Source organism: Anneissia japonica, unplaced genomic scaffold, assembly GCF_011630105.1.
Source record: "Anneissia japonica isolate Jap-2015-1 unplaced genomic scaffold, ASM1163010v1 scaffold410_len604442_cov124, whole genome shotgun sequence".
NCBI classification, from domain to species: domain Eukaryota; kingdom Metazoa; phylum Echinodermata; class Crinoidea; order Comatulida; family Comatulidae; genus Anneissia; species Anneissia japonica.
In genome coordinates, this window is record NW_022741567.1 from 241,674 (window position 1) to 250,080 (window position 8,407).

The following is an 8,407-nucleotide window of genomic DNA, read 5'->3' on the forward strand; positions in this document are numbered from 1 at the left end:
TATTATGAGTGTTGGTACAGTACCGTACGTATAGTCTTGTGTCCATTCACCTTGGTCATTAAATGTCTATGTCTATAGAATAAACTTGATATTTTTGATGACGGAATACCGTACGTCTCGTATTTTTCTGTATTCCTTTATTTATTTATTTATTTATTGCCATTTTTCTGCTGTTTTGATAGGCCTACCTTTAAACCCATACGCAACAGCCTTCTTGCTGCTATGTATGTTTGTTGTGAAGAACATTGAAGTTTGAATAAATATAGGCCTAGCTTAAATAATAAAGTGTTATTCGTATAACTAAAAAACGCACCCACAAAGTATATCGTTGCAGCAAAGTGTCACTGCACCGTGAGCCTAAATCAAGCCTGTTTATGTTTGCAACTTCTGTGGATTTATTGGGCTTCTTTTTCTATTAAAATAATGTTACATTCGATTTATTTTTTAATATTCATTTTTGGGCCTCTACTTGTTTTCTTTACATTTACATGTTGTTATATGTATGACATGCCAATAAATACTTATTATACGCGCACACGCCAATCATTTTTATTTACTCGAGGGTCTCTGCGCTCAGTGAAGATTGTCGTTCCAACTAGGACACATAATTTCCTCGCATCATACAAAGTTAAAATGGAAGACATTTTATTGTCACTTGGCCACTCCCAAGTGACTGTAGACAATTTCGAATGAGAAGGGGGTAAGCCACGAACATATTCTATTTTAATAAATTAATCAGTAAAGTACAGAAATATAAACGATAAATAGGCCTAACTTACATTAGCCGGGTGCCTAATTGTCGAAGATAGGTCAAGGATAGGACTAGGACTTAGTATTACGACCATAACATATGGAATAAACATTATCATTTCCTATTAAGTTAAATAACGCCAAAACCCATCTAGCTCCACCGCTGAACATTATTAGCAGGCCAAATAAAAAATTAAAAAAACATGAGCTTATAAGTCTGGAATATCCTTGGACAGGGATAAGAAACTAAGGCCTAGGCCTAGCATATTTTGGTGCATGGTAAGCAATGCAATTCCAAAATTGCTGTATTAATTAGACCTATTTGTGCATTTTCTATTTTTAAGCGTAAACACATTTTTTTAGTCTAAAAAAAGTTTTCCTACCGACCAAACTATTTTATGGATATTATTAAAACGTGGCCAGCACAATTTTTTTTTTTTTGCTTTATTATTATCATATTTGTTTTAAAAACACGGTACTCTATATAGTCAGCTAGGTGCAGTGGGGGAAACAGTCAAGGAAAAATTATTTTTGGTTTTTCAGAATCAGTATACCGCGTAGTTGTCTCAGGAAAAAACTGCCATTTCTAAAATGCGGATTTTGCTGATTCTGCTGATTCAGGTAAAAATAGCATTAAAAATAGGCCTAATATTATTATATTATTAGTAATATTATTATTATTATTATTAATATATTATTATAATAATATTATTATTATTAATATATTATTATAATAATATTTTTACTAATATTATTATTATTATTTGTTGGTATCATACATTGAGAACCTAGTCCGCAGAATCCGCATTTTAGAAATGGCCGAAAAAACCCCCGTTATTAGGGTTTGGGCATTTTTTTTCTATAGCACATTGAAATTTTGATCTAAAATACCTTATTTTGGACTAAATAAGATGGGGGTAGGGGAAATAAATTAATTCATTTTTTTACTTTCAGTCACTTCAGTCACTTTTACTTAAGTTATGGATATAAAAAAAATGTAACACTAGCTTGGCCAAAAAATATTGTTTAATAAAAATAGAATTGACTATCAAGATAACTAGCCTAGCAATGATGTAGAAACAAAACGTAACAGAAAGGTCACTCTTTCTTAATCGGAAATTACGCCGGAGGCTTTTTATGGTGCTTACGCTTACCTCCATTTCTTCAGCAATTTGTTTATTTGTATAACCCATCACTACCAAAGCTTCTAATCTGTCTCTAGTAGCCATGGCTGACAACTATGCTTTATTAGCGGTAGTAACGATGAATAGAATAGATAAGCCTAGGCTACGGTATCTGCGCCACTTTCGTTTTGCACTGCGCCACTTTAGTTTTGCACTGTGCCACTTGACTTTTGCACTGCGCCACTTGTAATTTGTCCTTTTGGCGTTCCGTAATGTTCAGACAAAACGACTTACGCTAGCGTATCGTTAATCGAGTGGTGTGAACTTGGGCGCAGCGTAGCTAACGCCAGTATTATCGCGAAATCACTGGCGTACGGTAATCCAGCAACAGACTCCAGATTACCGTACTCCACTGATTTATGACAGTCACGCATCAGTGATTTTGAACTCAGCCAGGATTTGACCAATCAAAATAAGCCTAGATGTAAACAGAAAATAAAATGCGCTAATAACGAATACGAATATTTCGCGCGAATACTTACGCTAGCGTTCGTAAATCGCCCAGTCTGGACATCTCGCTAGTTACGCCATGGATTAACGTACACCTGTCGTTAGATACGCCTGGCGTATCTCTTAGGTCTGAACGTAGCTATCACCTAGCTAATGCATTAATCCTAATCTATACGCAATCTAATAGTCGTGGGAGAATTCTTTTGTCTATGTGCGAGACGCGTGCCTCGCACGCTTCCCGCTCACGCTATAGTATTACGTAATACGGCCGCTACACTTAACAACTTCACACTCACAACAGCCGACGTACGAAGGCACGCCGACGTAAAAGGTTGAATCGGACCGCAAAATACGCCTAACGAAAAATACTCCTAGTCTATCAAAATTGCAGAGGTGCTCGACAGACCGCACTACAATACAGTGCCCCTGTATAGTACACTTCCCTCTACAATGTCCCTACTTTTAAAAAAACTAAGCAAAAACCTAGTCTATATTAGCTGTGATGATACTAGCCCATCCGCAATGCAATTGCCGGCACAGAACACTTCTCCCCACAGAAAAACCTGAATAATAAAGAACAACAAAAATAGAGCCGCTAGTAAAGCAATATATAATGTATTGTATGAAATAATAAATTTAATTTAATAATTTAATTTGGTCTTGAGTATGTGTTCCATATGTGATCCAATCACCGGAGTAGTAATGTATTAAAAGAACGACATATTATTACGTGCTGGTACGTGCGAAAGCAATACTACTGAGTAACTACTAGCTCTTAAAATACAATTACTGTATAGTACTTAATACTATACTGACGAGCATGTTGCTCTCAGCGCCAGTATACAGTAGTAACTTTCCTAATTAAACTACACTTGCAAGCCTTTTGCTTGCAGAGCCAATGTAGTAATTTTCGCCAATATATAAAACAGAGGCAAGTAAACATGACTTACCTATAATATTCTGTGGCTCCCGCGTAGCGTCAATTACCACAAGACTCGAAGAAGCTGGGCTCTAACGTTTATTGTTCCACCTATAGTCGCAAAGCACGCTTTCCAGTTCAGCTCCAGCTTTCGAGTGCCAGAATCTTGCCAGGTACCGTACTCCAGGTCGGCTGTGCAGCACACCTGGCTGTGGGTTATGCAGATGAGCTGACCGGGAGATCATTCCCTCCTGCGTAGATCGGAGATACGAACGTACGGTGGTCGTCACTAACAGTAATCATTGAAAAGGATAACAAAATAATGCTGACTCCTTTAAAATAACGTTACAGTCTGTAAGAAAACGAAGAGGTGTGTGCATCCATATTCGTCGTGAGGTAAAACAAAACACTATAGCAGCAAAAAGGCAATTTGTTGAACGCCCACCATTGTTAAACAAACAATTGATGTTAAACAAAAGTATTATTTCTGACTATAGACCTAGGCCTATTTCTATTAATCATGATCTAGTAAGAAGTATTTTAATGTTATATTTTGATTGTTCTGATGACTGTACAGTACTTAAGATATAATTTTAAAAAAATAATAAAAAAGTATTTGAGTCCGACTGTATGTGGTTGTACCAATAGTACCGTAGTCCATGATAGATTCAAGTTACAGCTCTTTAAATTCCGAGATTCCTAAAATTCCATACCTGTTGCAATGTTAACGTTTTTTTTATGTTTTGTATCTTGTACTCAGTGACATAATCACTAAGATGTTAAAGACCAGTGGATGCTTGTCAACAACAAATCGTCTGCATAGAAAAACATATGTACATATAGGCCTATGTACATTGGCAATCAATCACAATCGTCTTCATTACGGACGGTATTGATATTTGATTGTTTGCATATTCAGTTTTATTGCTCACCACATAAAAAAAAAACTTGAAATTTTCCTGTAGCATATCATAATCAGGGAATTTAATGAACTAAGCCACAGCATATCATTAAAACATTCACTAAGGTCGAGTAAAAAATCGGATCACATTATCTAATTCTTCTTGTATTACTATAACTATGAAGGAAACTGTTGTGATTGCTAATCATTGTACACACCACAGTTAATTTTTGTATTTTTCCCCCCTACCAATGTTTTACTTGTAGACATTGTTTAGATATCATAGCAAGGCCTAAAAAAAATGGTTTGTTTGCTGTCACATTGTAAATATTTAAGTGAAGGGGCGGGTGGAAAAAAGTTTTTTTTTTTTTTTTTTTTTTTTTTTAAGAAAAATTTTTTTTTAATTTTTTTTTTTTTTTTTTTCCAGTACCATAGAAGGCATGCGCGCAAGGGTGATAAACTAATAATTTTTTTTATTGGGCCTAATAAATGGATTACTGGTAAAGGAAAATTGTCTACCATACTAGGTTTAAAAACAAATTCTTGTAACATTTTTTGGTGTCAAGTCCTAAATTAGGCGCGATCTACAAATTATCCCCAACGACAGAAACGCGTCTGGGAAAACCATGTATTACAAACGCGTCTGGGAAAGCGATCGTCTAATTATCGTGCCTCATGAATATTAATAAAAGAAAAAAAAAAAAAAAACCCGCCCCTGATTTTTCGGATTTTAGGGGCGGCGGATGACGGCAAACAAACAAGTTTTTTTTTTTTTGGCCTAATAATGATTCATCATAGAATCCAAGCTTTACAACTGAAGCATGGAGGAATTAGTTTAACATATATTGGAATTTTACTAAAATTATCCTTACACCAATTTAAAATCATATTAATTTCCTTTCTCTATCCTGTTTCCACACGTTTATTTGATATACCCCGTAACCAGTTACATCACATGTCCTCTGCAAGTTTACAGGTTCCATACATATCTTAATTCAGTAGAATAAAGAAACAACAAAGGTTATAAGGCGCTTTCATTTAAATACCATTTCTCACTTATTTTCAACATGTTTTATGTACCTCAATTGTCAATAACATTCATATAACTCATGTGTGTCAAAACGATTAAAACATTTAAATCATTCTAACATGCAATGTTGTTTTAACACTAATAAAGACATTTAACATATTCGAGTTCGATTATAAGGTCTATGCGATGAAATAAAATAGTCGTCAGATGTATTTTTTATATTAGAGTCCTAATATTAGGCCTATGTAGCTAATGTAATAATAATACTATCAGAGTCCGATTTTTACCGTCATATGAATATATTGAACACAACTTTGGTTACGGTATTTCTCTTTTCTATGTGAAAACAATGTTATAACTTCAAATGAAACTGTTAAACACGGTATTTTAATAGGTAATAATTGATTAATATTTAGCAGTAATTGGACCACTACCTAACACTACGTCTATATATTCAAGAGGCCACACGACAATAGAAGGAACTTAGCTACGGCATCTGTGCGAGTTAAGGAGTAAACTGTTATGACCCTATTGGTGCACCATACATAATGCTGTTTATTAGGATAACCATAGAGAAAATAAAACGGTGAGATAACAAAGCCGGTGGCCGAAATGATTTGAGACCATTCAGGGGACACCCCTATTAAGGGATCTACTGTATACAGTAAAACAAAATCACATACACGAATATTGGGGATTTATTAAGATTCAAACTGGCTACATCCAAATTTTATTTTTGATATTACCATACCGTCTTCAAATTTACAACAGGAAAGTTAAAAGTTAACTATAGGCCTACACTGTTTTTTCCCCTTTTTTTCAGGGGCATTCCACAGTAGTTGGTCCGTGAGGGTTACATCTTTATTTATAATTCTTGTACGTAACTTTTGGTAATTTCTCAATCTAAATGTCAAAGTTTCATGGATATCATTAAAAATAAATCTAGCACTGTGGAATTAAAATTCAAAAATATGTTTTTATGATCTCCCTGTTTCTACAGAATAACGAAAACAGCGACATTTAGTGTTATCATGCAGATTTTAAATTAAAATTGATCTAGTTGGCGTCCCACAGAAAGTATATTAAGAATGACGTTTCTAATACCATACAGCCTCACATATATATCTTCACAATGATTAACAATAGCGGTCAAATACCATGTGAAATACCAATACTGTATTGTATTGTATTGTGCTAGGAGTATGATAGGTCAATGGTGTCAAACCCAAATACTCAATCTCGCAGTGTTTTGTAATTGTAATCGAGTAAGTCCCTCGCACCAACACTAAGACCTTCGGACACAGATCATTTTCATTTGCTGCAGCCACACTCTGGAACGCACTACCACTTCACATTAAAAAATCAACATCAATTGCTTTATTTAAAAAATCACTCAAAACGATAATTACTTCGGTTTTTTAAATGGCGCTATATAAGTTCTTACCTTATTATTATTATTATTATTATTAAGTAGGATAAGACCTGTAGTAATAGAGTAAGTACGATAAGACCTGTTGTATAATCGATAAGCGATGGATTTTTGTTGTATAAAATTCATTATAAAATTAATTATAGATTTGAATGTTGGCGTATTAGCAATCCGATTCTGAATTGATGCTATGGGCCTTGGCCAGGGGCCTATTTAGGCCAGCGGGGGAACAGGCCAAAAAGGCAAAAAACCAAAACGGCAAAAAAACAAAACGGCAACACTTTTAGACCAGAACGGCAATGGACTAAAACGGCAATAAGTCAAAACGGCAAGACAAAAACGGCAATAAGTCAAAAAGGCAATAAACCAAAACGGCAAAACTTCCAGATGACATACTGTATGGTAATTGGCAAAATGGCTAAATAAAATACAACTAGGCTTAGGCCTAGAAAGTGTAAGCCGAGGGCGTAGTAAAAAAAAAACGCGAAAGAAGAACAACATTAATAATAATAATAATAATAATAATAATAATAATAATAATAATATTAATATTAATAGTTACATACAAATTCAATAGTAAAAAGAATGGGGGAATCACAATATAAAAGCAGTAAACATTTAAATAATTAAAACTTTAAAATACAGACAAAATGAGGCTAAACAATTTATGTTATAAAAGTAAAAAACGAGAAAGAAAAAAAAAATAAATATATAACACTTTAAAATAACGAAATAATTCGTCATGATATGTAAAAAAAAAAAGCAAAACAAAAACAAAAAAAAAAAAAACAAAAAAAAAAACGATTCAGAAAATTTAATAAACTGCTGCCCTCGAGCGACATAAGGTGATTTGAAATAAAAGGTGATTGGTGTATTTTCTTTAGTATTATCCAGTGTACTTTTGCATTTACATTGAACTGAATTAACATAACGAAAAATAATTTGATCAATGAGGTATGAAGGAAAACAATTTCTCTTAAGGATGGTAGTTAATGCCTTGGTATCATAATGAAAGCCCCTCCAACTATTATTGAAAGTTATTGATATGTCGGCACATTTTCCAAAGTCCTTACCAAGAAAATACGTGCCTTATCGGATGAATTCTGTTATGACTTAAATTTAAAAATTGTATTTTCCTTATTTAAAGTTAAACATTTGTTTTCAGCTAAAGATCCCATCCCAGTTGGTATCCGTTCGCGTGTAGTTTACAAATTTGTATGTGCAGGCAGTAATAATGCTTGTTACGTTGGCGAAACAAGCCGACATTTCTCTACACGCATGCGTGAGCAACTATGGATAAAAACTCGCATATATTAAAGCATTTGAAGAGTTCACGTCATTGTAAACAATCAGCCAATGAGGACTGTTTCACGATACTGGACTCCGCCTCTACAACCCAACATTTTAAAAATCAAAGAAGCCTTGCATATTCAGTGGGAGCAGCCCTCACTGAACAAACAGCTTCTTCATGTTAATTTATCTTTGTCATTCTAAATTCATTCCATTCTCCCCTTTGTGGCATAAATACTGCACTCTGATTTTACCTCACTTTATTTATATTTTGCTTTGCAGTACTGTTACGGTTCATTCCACATTTTTTAGCATGCATAACATTGAATTTTTACTCCCTTATATTAATGATTGCCTGCGTGCAATAGATAACTGACGATGGTAGTAGACTGCCGAACCATGTCTTATTGGGGCCGTTAAGGCCATAACTTATTGGATTAAATACAGACTTTGA